General features: G+C 40.2%; 1 long non-coding RNA gene across 2 annotated transcripts in view; it reads right to left on the bottom strand.

Moving 5' to 3' along the window:
- LOC311264945 overlaps positions 1 to 14,338 on the bottom strand; it is a 63,236-nt gene that overhangs the window by 14,935 nt on the left and 33,963 nt on the right. The gene's annotated exons all lie outside the window — the stretch shown is intronic.

The raw sequence follows: 14,338 nt of genomic DNA, 5'->3' as shown, positions 1-14,338 counted from the left end.
ATCTTTGCGTGAGTGTCTATAATTGGCGGCAGAGGGAGAATCTGTGAGCTGACATCTGCACTTGATTTTTTGGTGATAATAAATCAGGTTTCTTTCTCCGCTGGTGTGCTTCCACACAGCCCTCGCTCTCTCTCGTCTGTGTTTCTCTGCGTATTACACACGCTCTCTCTCTCTCTTCCTCTTCTCCTTCTCATTTCCTCAAGCCTGTGGAAACCCAAGGACTAGCTGTACAGAGTTCCTGCAAAACTTTGGACTCAGCCGCACATTTTGGGTGGCCACACAAGCTGAGTTGTGAAAGCTCCTTCCTGGCCAAAGCTGTAGCGGGAGAAAAAGGAAAGGAGTGTAAAAAAGGAGAGACCTGCTTTGTGATTATCAGCCAGTGGAGGTGGATGGAGACAACGAGGTGCGAACAGGCCACAGCTGAGGAGAGCACAGTCTGGCAAACCTAAAACTGCCTGTGTGGAGGCCAATTTTTGCTGACTGCACCTATCTCTACCATACATGGCTGAGTTTATGGTAAAGGTTTGCCACTGAGCCATTTCTCTCCACATCAATTTCCTGTCTAGCCACAGCCTCGACACCAGATTTAGGGCTCAAAGACTGCTATTTTGATTATCCTTCTTCTCGTTACATTAAACATGATCTGGAGTCAGACATAGTGAAACAAAAATAAGGGGAAATCCTCTTGGAGCGCAAATGGAGGTGACCAGGGTTGTGAAGGTTACTCTCAGTACATATTCCACTGATGATTACAGGATTAATGCTCCAAAACATAATATGTACTCCTAGAGATTACCAAAACCAAACTATTTTTGTTTACAGTGTTTTTCATTTAACAAAGACAAATCAAACAATTCAAGATTATGTTTACTTCATATGTTTGTCATATTAAACTGAAAAGGGGAGTATATCATGTTTGCTTTAGACTGCCACTGCCATTGTTTATATGGAACACAATGTCTCATTCAAAGCCTTTTGTCTAAGAGATTTTGAGTAGTATAATTCAGTTGTATTTAAACATGAAGGGAAGAAAAGTGCTAAATACTTAAATAAACATAAATGTAAGTCACACAGGATTAGGAGTCGATTTCTTGGGACTTCAGGATTCAGTTCACTCAATGATGTGATGAGAAAATGATTATCAAAACACTGATGCAACAAAAGTTTTGATTTCTACACATGATGTATTTTTTCTCACTGTCTTGCCACCTTTGAAACAGAATCTGTTTGTAATTAAAATAAACAGAAGAATTTACTTGCATTATCTTTGTTCAGCCATGCTCACCAAAACATCCAACTGGTTCAACCAAACATTCAGCCCATTCTCACAAAACCGCGGCGATCATAATGTCAAGAACTGGGTTTTAAATGTCCACATTGATTTTTTCCCAAAACCCTCCACAGAATGTGATGCCATAGTGTAGCCCTGGTAAATGCTAATGATAATTACCAATCTGGGTAAAAAAGAAGTTATGCTGTTGCTCTGCAGGATAAACTTCAAGAGATTTACCAATCCTGTCCACTACAGCCATTGTTTTTTGAAAAAACATTAACTGGCTGATGTAAATTCTAACTATGTTGCCAAACAGAGCTGCCATTCACATGTGGGCTGCCTACTGTTGCCTTAAAGCAAAGCCAAGGGTTTTCTGTATGTGTTTGTGTGATACACACAGAAGAGTGATGGGGAAAGATGGGGAAAGATCCAATGACGAACGGCCAAACAAACACACCTTGCATACCTCAATATTGACTATAGAACAAAACCTGTGTCTGTGTGCATGCACAAGTACAGGAATGGAAAGCTGGAGTATGAATTTGGATGTGTCTGTATGTGCATGCCAAACCTTGCAGATGAACAGACAGGGCTTGAGATCATTTCTCAAGCCAGAGTGAAAAAGCCGGGCTGACACGAATAGAGAAAAACAGGCCTTGATCTTTCACAACACACGGTTCTTCAGAAAGATGTGAAGACTATGTGTGTTAGTTTGGATCATTTCCATTACAGCAGTTTTACACATGCAACCTCGGGGTATCCAAGGCCAGAAAGGTGAAATGATCAGGCTTCAAACCTGGCTGACCTCTAACTATCACGACAAAAAGTCAGTAGCTGGATCAGAAAAATACAACTTCCTTCCTCCTCTGTTAAAACTTTAAACAGGAAGGGAAGAGAGGGTTTTGTATTACTCTGAGAAGAAACAGTGTCTTTTGGATTCAGTAATAACTATCTAATTTAATTCTATTAAGATTTGTATGAGTACAATTAAAAGGTACATTACTTGATTGATCTGCAATTAGACCGAGGTTGTTTAGTGTCCAGTGTCTATGCCTTGTGTCTAAAACTGATTTCCTCTGAGAATCTCTCTGTAGAGGGTGTTGCTGTATTTGTGCATCCAATCATCTTTCCTTCACAGCATCCTTCCCTCAGGCAACAATTCAGTAAACATTGGGTCTCAGTCTGTCAACGCTGTTGTGTGTTTAGACATCTGTTTCAACCACAACTTTGCACTGATCGTCAGTATCATGTGGCTGTAGTCTGGAGTCACATCCGCACTCCCAAATACATGTTATCTATTACCACATTTGGATCTAATTCGAAGGAGTGTTTCGCGGTTGGGGTGGTGAAAGACCTATCCTCTCTTGTTGTTATGAAATTTGTAAGAGATGGTTAGCATCTGAGCGTTCATGTGGTGCAGTGTTACAGAATTAGTCATGTGTGCTCTGAATGATAAAAGGATGTAAGCTGAACTGACAAGAGTACAAGGAATGTATCATCATGTACCCCACACTGAGGTTATAAATTGTTCTGTGGCACGGTACTGTTACCGTACTAGTGTACTGTTAGTAACGGCTTTTTAAATGCAAGGACTTGCTGCCTTTCCTTGTCATTTATGATGGTAAATGAAATGTTGGTTTGGCAAAAGAAGCAATGTGAAGGCATCACACTGGGCTCTGGGAAATTGTGATCAGCCTTTGTCATATTTTTTTGACATTTTACAGACTAAAAGATTGACCAACTGATTGTGAAATTAATTGGCGGGTTAATTATAATGAAAATAATTGTTAGTTGCAGCACAATGACATGATGTAAGCATGTAAATCTATGTGACAAAAGAAAATGTCTTTATCCTCCATTACTGGAGATGGTACTCATTAACATACAAACAATACATCAAACTCACTAGCTGGACCACAAACCTCATCCCCCTACCTTAGCTTTTTGAATCTCACATAAGAAGAGAAATATATGGCCTAGTCCAGTGTACCATTAAACTATATGGAGCATTACCCATACTGCACATAGGGGCCATGCCACAGTTTTATTGCAGGTTTACAGCTCGCTGGTGGAATAACAGCAGCCTGTTTCCTTAGGTGGAAGATGGGAAAAGAGAGAGGTGTGTGTGTGTGTGTGTGTGTGTGTGAGAGAGAGAGAGAGAGAGAGACTGAGAGAGAGAGAGAGAGAGAGAGAGAGAGAGTGTATGTGTGTGTGCCTATTAGGACCAGGTGTACTGTAGGAGGCCAGGTAGCTAAAAGTAGACCTCTAAAAGTCAGACAGTCCGTCATTAGTCAAGATGATGATGTAAAACTGTCAGAATAGAATGGACAGTGTCAAGCAGCAAATCCAAAGCAGTATAATAATTCATATTATTATAGCTGGGGACAAAAGACGGGCAATATTGGGTGCCTTACTGTAATGGTAGGATGTCGGTCAAACAAAAGCAAACCTCTTCCTCAACTGTCCAAAAGTCCCAGTCCGATTACCACCAATTACAACCTCAGCAAACCTTTTAACATAATGTCTACATTTACAATCTCTGACCTGCAGTGACACCAACTACCAACCATACCATTATTTACTGGGGGCTCTAAGCTCTAAGTACCTGCACGTTCTATCAGCTAAGAACTAGACACATGAATGGAGCCATGGTGCCAGTTGAAACATTTGAGCTGAAACCAATAATCGATTTATCAGTTAGTCAAAAGTTAAAAGAAAATGAATTGCCAATCGATTAATTGTTTAAGTTAATCTTCAAGAATGTCAAACATTTGCTGGTCCCGGCCTCTCAAATGTAAGGAGTTGTTGCTTTTATTTGTCTGTTATGACTGTCAATGAAGTCTCTTTGGGTCTGGACTGTTGATTGGCCAAAACAAGCAATTTGAAGACGTCTGTTTGGGCTCTGGGCAATTATGATGAACATTTCTCAGTTTCATTAAGTTTATAGATTAAACAATTAATCATGAAAAATAATACTCTAAAGAAGTAGTAATAGTAGTAATGGTAATACTATGAACAATAATGACAATAATGATTAATTTACTTTACTCACTTGAACATATGACATTACATTGCTGTAATAACTGTGTTGCAAATTATCAACAAACATCACAAATTTAACAGGATTAACACTGCAAACTGCAGAGATTCTAGTTTGACTGAAAAATAAACTCAAATCATTTTTTCATTGAGATTTAATTGGTATTAGTATGGACGGTTACATTCAGTGTGTGTGAAAATGCTCCTTTAACGCCAGAATAATTATTAATTGCTCAAGTCTTCTGTGTAGACACTATAATCACCAATAATGGGAAGTGTAGTTTTTTTATTGGCATTCTGACTAAAAATAGCAACTTTGCAGGATACTGTAACAACTGAATATTAAGTAGACTCGATATTTTCATCCTGTTCATATTTATGAACAGCTGGGATACACTGGTGAGTCGATGTGTAATACCAACCAGTGACCACAATAATGTAAAACACAGACAGATTCTAAGTTGACTCAGACATGTGAAAATGGACCCAGTGTCAAGCCCTGTGTATTGCTCAAGAGTGAATTTCACTGTTCATACAGTAAATAATCACATTAATCTCTCTAATGGCAATAGATCTCAAATAACCTGAGTGACTTGGAAAACAATACCTGTTAAAAGCCTTTTTATACTCATACAATATAAGACTTACAGCCTAATCGCACGATTGAGGTTGTTAATCTATATAGAACTAAATCAATACTTGAGGGCAGTGTGGTGGGATCAATTCCCTGAGGGGGAGGTTCGCCATTGAACACGACACCAAGGGACGAGCGTGCCTAATCCATGTTTGAACTTTAAGTGAGCGTGGGCCTCTCTTCTTTGCATGACCACTCCATTCCAAAGCTGACAGGGTTACTCAGTGACCATACAAGTCCAGTGTCCATGTGTGAGATAGGAACCGGACCGGCCACTGTTGTATATCCATTCACTCACCCAAACGTCTACCAGCTCCCTGAGAAAAGCAAATTTTCCCTGCACTCCCATAGTTCCAGGTGTTTTGGTCATTAGGGCCTCTGGCTATTAGAAGCGCCGTGGTGCTTGCTTAACGGTTATAAGGCCAACCGTCGTGCTCGGATCACACCTCCACAGCTGTAAAGAGCAACGGGGAGGGGGTGGCAGCCGGGGAGGCATGCGCAAGGGGGGACCGGGCCCAAACGCCCGCTTTGTTCTCTGGGGGCTCCGGTTACCCCCAGCTCTCCCCCGCAGCCTGCGTGACATTCAATACTGCAACTGTAAATTTTACATTAAGCGTGTGAAATCACAGATGCACATGTCACAGCAGTGTCATAAAGTGAATTTACTTAGCTCGACTTCAGCACGCACCTCAACTCTTTACGTCTCTGTAGGGGGGCGGCTGGGGGTGGGGCTGGTGGACGAAATTACAGCAATTAATTCTTAAAAATGGCTCCCAAAAAGTGCACTATATGTTGACGTGTTCAGGGTGCACACCTGGTCCTGTTCACCTTATTAACAATAGCCCGCCGTCATTATTTTTCTTTGGTACTGCATATTAAAGAATAATTGATATTCAGTCTAGGCTTACAGCTTGTTAAAGGTTTAATGGTCTGTGAATGTGAATAATAACTATGGGTGAAAGCTAAGAGAGTGAGAATGACCTTTACAGTACACACAAATAGCACAGTAGAAGTGCAATGTGAATACACACACAAACAAACACACACGGAGCACGATTCAGGAACAGGATATGAGACTGGAATATGAAATAGACTGTAAAGTTTATGCGCTATCACATCCCCGAGTTACAACACTTTATTTCAGTCTAACAGCATTTTAAACATTCACAGACAAGGGAGCTGCAAATCTGTGCGCTTACTGGTGACAGAGTCCGAGTCCACCTGTTCCCTCTCAGATCATCCCTCCACTAAAAATACAAAGAGAGGAATCCAGACAAGTCTCAGTCGTAAACAGCAACCCAGGGAGACCCATACATAATGTGCCTCCATACTTGCGTTAAGCAACCATGACTGTGCAAGTGCTTTGATTATGTCACCCATTAGAGAATTTGGTCATTCTTTGAAATTTGGACACGTTTTACATTAATATAATATAAAGTCAGCAGCCCCTCCATTGTGTGTGACTCTACATAGAGACTTGAGGAAGAAGAAAAAACCTTATGAGGGTCAACCCCATGCAACTTCCCCACTTCCTATGCATAAAATGCTGAATATGACTAATTCATGCATTCCCTTAAACCCCCACTGTTCATTTGGAAATGGCTCACTAAATTCTGCAGAGCACCCCGTGCCGCCTACCCTGTAAGAGTATTCCCCTGCTCAAAGGGTGAGGGGGAGCCAACATTAAGACTGGTGGCTTGTAAAGTGAGCTGGGAAGTTTAATTGATCTAAAAGAATTTAATGTGGCGTAGTGAATCGCGGCAGACAGCATGGATTTATATCACAACCCTGTAGAAACGAACATAATATTGCCGGGGTTTTACAGCAGAGCGGGGGATTTTTTTAATTGTGGCCACAAAAATGATTGACTTTGTGTTGAGTCAAACTGCAGTTCAATAACAGCCCCGAATGCCCATTTTAATTCCCACACTTGCATAAAAAGTTGTGGAAAGTCTACGACAATGTACTTTACTTCACACATAAGTTATTTAGAAAGACAGTTTAGAGTATTAATTAAAGCCATCGCACTTGTAGAAGAGTATTTTTTGGCACTGACCCATTTCACACATCACAAAGCAATATTCACGCCTGTGCTGTATCATTTTAAACTAAGCTCTTGCTCTCTCAAGTGTTAAGTCCATCCTGCACGGACCTCTATGAAAGCACAGAGAACTCTGCAATGTGTTAGAGATTTTGAATGTAAAACCAAGATTACCACACAGCCACAGGGAAGGGGATTCAGCACAATCCCCACAGGATGTGTAGCAGCCAAGTCAAACAAGAGAGCAGATATTTACTAATATGTTCTGGATACCGCGGCCACACAGATATAGAGATGCTCACAACAAATAACAGATGGACGTTGAGTAATGTCATTTCTTTTATTCTGACTTTGAATGTCCTGGATGTTGTGTAATGCACAGTGTTTTGTAGCTACAACATGCTTTACAGAGTGTTGGATGCATTTACTTTTAGATAATCTTTAAACAAGTTTCAGTTTGCAATTCTTGGGGGTCTGCTTGAGTTTATAGCTCTGCAACAAGTACACAACAATCACAATGGCACTCAAGCCTACAGTGTGCGTGCGTGTGTGTGTGTGTGTGTGTGTGTGTGTGTGTGTGTGTGTGTGTGTGTGTGTGTGTGTGTGTGTGTGTGTGTGTGTGTGTGTGCGTGCGTGCGTGTGCGTGTGTGTGTACAGTGGAACTACTATGATAACTACTTTCTATTATTTTGCTAACTACCCCTGATCAAGTACGAGTACTTATCGTGTATGTTGTAAAGACACTTGGTGATCAATAATCATAATTCTTAAGGTGCTAAAAAAAATAAACAATAAAAATTACAAATCATCAAAAAATAGTGAACCATCAAAACACGCTAGGCTTGCTCCATTGCCCTCAGTGGTTTGCATGATTTTTTTTAATGATGTTTTTGATGCAAAGAATAAAAGCATGCAAATGCACTGTGCTGTGTTTTCTTTAACGGAATAGTAAGAAAGTACTGCACTGGAGTGCTCTGATTTTCTCAACGAATTCACCTGACTGAATATGTGATAAGTGGACTGGCACCAAATTAATCTCTGTGCCCTCCGTAGGCGGTGCTTTTTCAAATGTTTTGACATAGTGTGACGAGCATTAAAATCCTCAATAACTGCACGCTAAAAGACAGCAAAATGGATATTTTTCAGCACAAGTATATATATTTCATTTTTTAGGAAACACATTTAAGAACGTTTTTTTTGTCCAAGTTTGAATCATTTTTATAACTTGTGACTACTTACAAGTACTGTTGGACTGTGTACTTTTTTATTTACATGTGCACTTGAAATCTAGCTTTTGAAGGCAGAGATTTGGTTGGTACTGAGGTGATCATTAGTCCATACTCAAAATAGTTGTTAAAGCCTTTTTACACAGGTTCATAGTGGCTGAACTGGGTTCAAAGCCACAATTGAATTGAGAAATGGCTGATGTGTAAATTTTAGCACGTAACTAGGCATAAACTGAAGCTTCACCATAACTCGTGTTGACTTAGCTAAGCCATCCTATCTGGGAAAAACCAGACAGACCACAGCTCAGCAAAACTTATTTACATTACAGTAGGGAGCACCGGATGAGGAACATTGAGTCAGGGAAAATGTACGATGTATCATAAAATATGTGATTCTTCTCTGAGGAAAAAAAAAATGTTCCACTGTGACTTCCCGTTGGAATGATTTTCAGACAGACACAAGCTCATGGGAGGAAACCAAGCACTCGTTAAACCTACCAGACCTGGCTCAGACCACACCTAGACCTGGCCATCCATCAGACTGACTGAACAGAATTTACAGTGTGACCTGATCGGTCATCATTTATTACTTTTACTGGTCCTAAGTGGAGGCAATCACCGGCTGGTGTTTGTGTAAGAGGAGACCTCCACCTGCGAGGGTCTCCCATTAACACGAACCTAACTTGGGGGGAGATATGTCATCTGTCGGCGTTGGTTTAGACTGGGCCTGGAGTTCTCCCTGGCAGAATTCTGTGGGGGATTTTTTCTCCTCAGATGAGCTGCTGTGTATCTTTAATCAAAAAAGATGTCTTAAAAATCTGTGTGAGTAATACTGGCCTCAAACTGTTCCTCAGAATCATGACTTTCTTGTGCGGGAACTGCTTTTCAACCAGCCATCTGGAACACTATCAAAGACAAAGATGTGCAACTGAATTACCATGTCTTAGTATTTAAACAGCAAACAGAGAATAATGGGCAGGAACTGCAAAACAGAAATCAACCATGTGTGCAAGACACTAGCTCCCGCCCAGATCTTGCTGCATTCTTATCTTCTCGATCAGTGAAAGATCTGAGGTAGAGGTTGAACTGATAAACCACATGCTGGATGATATAACTACTGGAGCTCGTAACACAGCTCCCTTGAGGCTACTGTCACCTCAGGGGGTATAGGTAGCTTGTAGCTTTGAAGCGCCGCTGATATTGGCTTCTGTTCAAGCCCATGACACGTCCTTTGGACGCTCCATTGAACTTGATCAGTCACTCAGCAACTAAATGTACAACCAAAGAGAAGGACAAAGAGGGGCAGATACGGAGTATGAGAGGGAAGCAACCGTAAAATAACAATACAAGGGTGAGACACACCATGAAAAGTTTGCAAAGTCATGACCTTCTAGATACTTCTAAAAAGTTCATGTTGAACACAGTTTGGGCCGGGGTGTTAATGATTCAAATAGGGAAGGGAAACAAAGAGAAAACACAGAGAGTAAGATCCAGTGCCAGGGCATCTGATGAAAATATGTTTGGCCCTGAACCACATCCCTCTTTTGGATGCTCATCAATTAGCCCAATTTGATCTCATGCCACAGGTGAGGCGCTCCAGCATGTTCACCCCAACACGACTTAAAAAATGCAGGGCTAATTCTACATAATGGGCCACAAGGGGATGTGAGAAGGTTTTGTATGTATGTATGTGTGTGTGTGTGTGTGTGTGTGTGTGTGTGTGTGTGTGTTGGGGGGGTTAACAATTGCACGAGAGAAATAGGAAAAGAGAATAATAGACAGAGTCCACCTGAAGCTCACCTTCACTTCCCTGTCTAATCACTACCACATGCCGATGAGAGGCACATGGGAAGTCCCTCCAAAATATACACATTCTTTCTCATTCACCTCACTTCCCAGGTTTTGAAGGGTTTGAGATTTCCTAAAAACATTTTTATATCATCAAGTTACTCAGGGTACGTCTGAGTCGTAGCTGTAGTTGTAGCTAACATCTCATTCAAAAGCTAATATTAACTGAATCAACTAATAAATGACATCGAATTCAGGGCTGAGAATTGTAAAGTTGTAATGATATTGCTAATGACTGTATGGGAAGTAAATTCCTTTGACTTCATGGTGTCCCGGGCAGGTTAAAACCACTAAAAGGCAGAAAAGTATCTCCTCCTGGCTCAGACGTAGAAAAAAAAAATTAAAAAAGCCTCACCAAAAGCAACCTTAACTGTCCCAGTGAAGGTGTGGGAACCCAAGCCACAAGCTGGCATCACGTAGCTGACAAATAAATAGCGTGCCCTACCTCAACTCTCATCTAATTACAGGTATGGTTTACCAGCTACGGCTTATTAGTGTTTCCTTAGCAAACTATAAAAACTAATGACACCATTTTGTAGTTGCCTTGGTTTTCTTGCACCTCCCTTTCTTTCCATGTTCTTGGACAGCGCAGCTTATTTTTAGCCCTGACTGGTGAGAGCTAAACCCTCGCAGCCAAAGCTAACGTCTGTTTTCTCCCTGGGTCAGCATTTAACATCCTGCAGAGTTTCGTTTTGAGTTTTAAGACACTGCGGCTGCTTTGACTCAAACCAAGACGGAGCACGTCTGCTGTGGTAGTGTCTCTTAGAATTTAGAAAAATAATCTACTGTGTGTTTTGATGGTGAAATGATGAAAAAAATTTAAATGGATTATTCTTCAATGAATTCACCACAGCAACAGCCACAAATTCACCACTGTGTCTTCCACCCCAGTGCACTTACAACACCACTCTGACACAGCAGTCCTCTGTAGTGAGTACTTCTAATAGACTTGCTCCCCCTAGTGCCAGGGGCTTTAACTTCAGTCAAAGCTGTTCCAAATGTGCACTGCTGTTTCTGCACTTTGCTTTGTTGTCACGATGTGTGCTTGCTTGTGCTTGTAGGAGGTCAATCTTTTAAGAGTATAAAGATTATATACATATTTTTGACAAACTTCCTCACATTTTTTTACCTCCTACTCTCTATATTTGAACTTTAGAACCATCAAGCCATGAATGTGGTGGCAAATGTCTTGAAATACTGTGACACTTTGGCCAAACATAAAGCCAAGGCCACCATGTGAGTGATCAGAGACCAGAGTTTCACTGCCACAGGTCATACTTAAGCAGTGTGTGAGTATCAGGGTGTCCGGACACTAAAACAGGCTTGAATGACTTTAGTGCTGTCCTCAGGGCAGTCAGAGTGCTCTGACCTTCCTGAACACACTTCACAGACAGTGCTGCTGAATACTTGTGGGCATGTTTATTAATGTTTGGTTCTGCTTGGGTAGGAATGGACACAACACGATGGCAGGAAATAAGACCAAAAGTCGCCATTGGCTGTGTGGAGTTATACTTAAGGAATTTTATTTTAAGTGGTTATTATGAGAAAGAGTGTGCTTTAGCATCAGTTGTGTATGCACCTCTGCCTGAAGTACATGAATTTATCATGCAATGTTCACAGATGAGCAAGCCTACCTGTGTGACCACTAAAAAGTCAGGTTTCAAAAATACATTAAGATTCGTGAAACATCATCACTAAAAAGTAAAAGCAAGCAAAACTGTCAGAGTCCTTTTGTCTAGAAAACCATGCACATGTAGCCTCGCATCCATTATCAAACATTCACCGCCACCATCCATTAAAAACATCTTGTTTGCTTGTTTGTTTACTTGTCTATGCAGAAGCCCGCCGGTTGTCACGTCCTCGTATACATTCCACCCATTCAGCTGTGTTTCAATATTCGCAATGATGTAAAACATGCACGTCTAATATATTATTTAGTCGTATTCCCCAGTAATAAAACACATTTTTGATTCTCTCTGGTGTGATCCCGACATTGTATTTCCATTATTTTCTCTTTAAACATTAACCATGGCTTTGTTGGGGATGCATTCCATCTTCTTCTTCTGCTGCTTAAAGATTCAAATGGCCTGCTACTCAGGACAGGCATGGGCATAATGTTTAAACAGAGCTGACAGGAAGCCGAGAAAGGAATGTTTTGCCTAAAATCTGCTGAAAATTCACTTTTTCCACGTCTATTTCTCTCCCATTACAGTACAGTGCTATGACTGCAGTTTAAGGCTCACAAGGTGCTGAGTGGGGACTTCTTCCCCACTCAGGCTGATAATAACCTTGTGCACACACACACACACACACACACACACACACATGCGCTATGTATTGTATGTCTACAGATCTAAATCATAAAATGAGTATCTCAAATGCTTTGACAGTAGAAGCGGGAATATTCACATTATTTTTACATGTTAACGTATTAATATAAAGTACTGTATTTAATAATAGGGAAACAATAAAAGCAGCCATTTTGATTGCGCTAGCTTGTACTTGACCATTTAATATCGAAAACATCTCAAACCATCACAGCCAGTGCTCTTTCTATGTAAAGTATTGCCTCTTTGCTAAAGTCTGGATATTACACATTTCTAAAAAGCTAGTATAAGTAAAGTTATATATTTGCTGTAAGTGGGACCATTAAAAGCCACATACTGTACTTAATCTAATATGGAAAATTTCCATGCTGTGGCTACTTAAATGAAGTCTGAGGAAATGTTTCTTAAGTACATTTTATAAGTTTCACAGTGGTGAAAAATGGTGAAAGCTCACAACCTGAAATAGATCACAGTAATTGGGGCACATAATAATGATGGTTTATTTCCCCCCCTACGTGGCATACAGGCTCATTAGTCAATCAATTCTTTTAATACTTAGTATTGAACTTGATAGCATGGTCACACTATTTTTTTCATAATTTAATCACTTAATGAATCCATAACTCATTAAACAATTAAACATCTCTGAAATTAGTTTGGCTAAATATTTGGACAGCTTGATTGAAAGTCATTTAAAGAAAGAGGTTTTTAAGAGGTTAATCCACAATAGCAATTGCTCTATTTTTATTTATTTTAATTAATGAGGCATTTGAGAGACTGTATAGGGACCAAGTGATTTAATGCTGTATTTCTAAGCAAGAGTAAAATACACATTTCAATGACTTAGAAAGTGTTAATATTTCATGGCTATTGAATCATAACAGGAATGAGATGACTACATGTTTTAGTCATTAAGGCCTTATGGACAGGTAAATAGTCACATGATTAGTTTAGACAGTTGAAGTCACATGACGGACCACGTTCAGCATACATATAGGCTACATATCAGCTCCATACATTTTTTCCAAATGGAGAAATTATAATCCGTGTAAAAAAACAAAAAAAAAAGGCCAATCACATATGACTGTTTGTAATTCATATGTGAAAATGTAAATTTCTTAAATTGAATATTTGTATTGATAATATGAAAAAATAAATAAATAAATGAATAACTATATACAACTATATATAACTATATATATATATATATATATATATATATATATATATATATAACTATATATATATATATACACATATATATATCATCTTCCTGAATCACAGAGGTAGACATTACAAGTGTCAAGACCACCCTGCAGGTGGAAGAAAAGACCCTTGTTATCCCAAAAGTTCCCATTCTGTTTCAGTGATTATAGAAGCCATGGGTCTCCTACAGAAGCACTGGATGTCCCCTCTTGGTGCTAGTCGGCTGATTGGCGAAGCCATTCTCACATGGTGTCCTGACTGAATCTGAATCAGAACCTGATTAGATCAAATTGCAGAGAGAAACCTGTGTACCCCTGTGTCCCCACCTTTGTATCACCTCAGTGCCAGCAGTTAAATTGGGACCTTTGGAGGTAGGGAAGCCCTGTCTTTGATTATACATTGACATATGGGATATTGTAATCTATGGGGGTTTTGTATCTGCCTATCAGGAACTGAGGAACCCAGGCTTTAGGTGTCGCCGCCAACTGAACCCCTGCTGAAAGCAAAGAGCAATATGCCACACAGACTTGCAACTCAAAATATTGCACACTTACCTCTTAGTCTGTCTCTAGCCTTCGACCTTTACTCAATGACAAAGCAGTGGCCGCAGATTCCCCATTATGACACCCATGCATCATCACAGGGACAGACAAGCTCATTTTACCAACACACAGAGGGGGGGGGCAGCGCTTTGACTGCCTGGTTAACATTACAAATGAGCGACACATGTCTCTGTCTCATCAT

This window comes from Pagrus pagrus (assembly GCF_965226575.1).
Source record: "Pagrus pagrus genome assembly, chromosome: 11".
In the NCBI taxonomy this organism is placed as follows: domain Eukaryota; kingdom Metazoa; phylum Chordata; class Actinopteri; order Spariformes; family Sparidae; genus Pagrus; species Pagrus pagrus.
The sequence above is the reverse complement of the archived record's forward strand: the minus strand, read 5'-3'. Positions and strand labels throughout refer to the sequence as shown.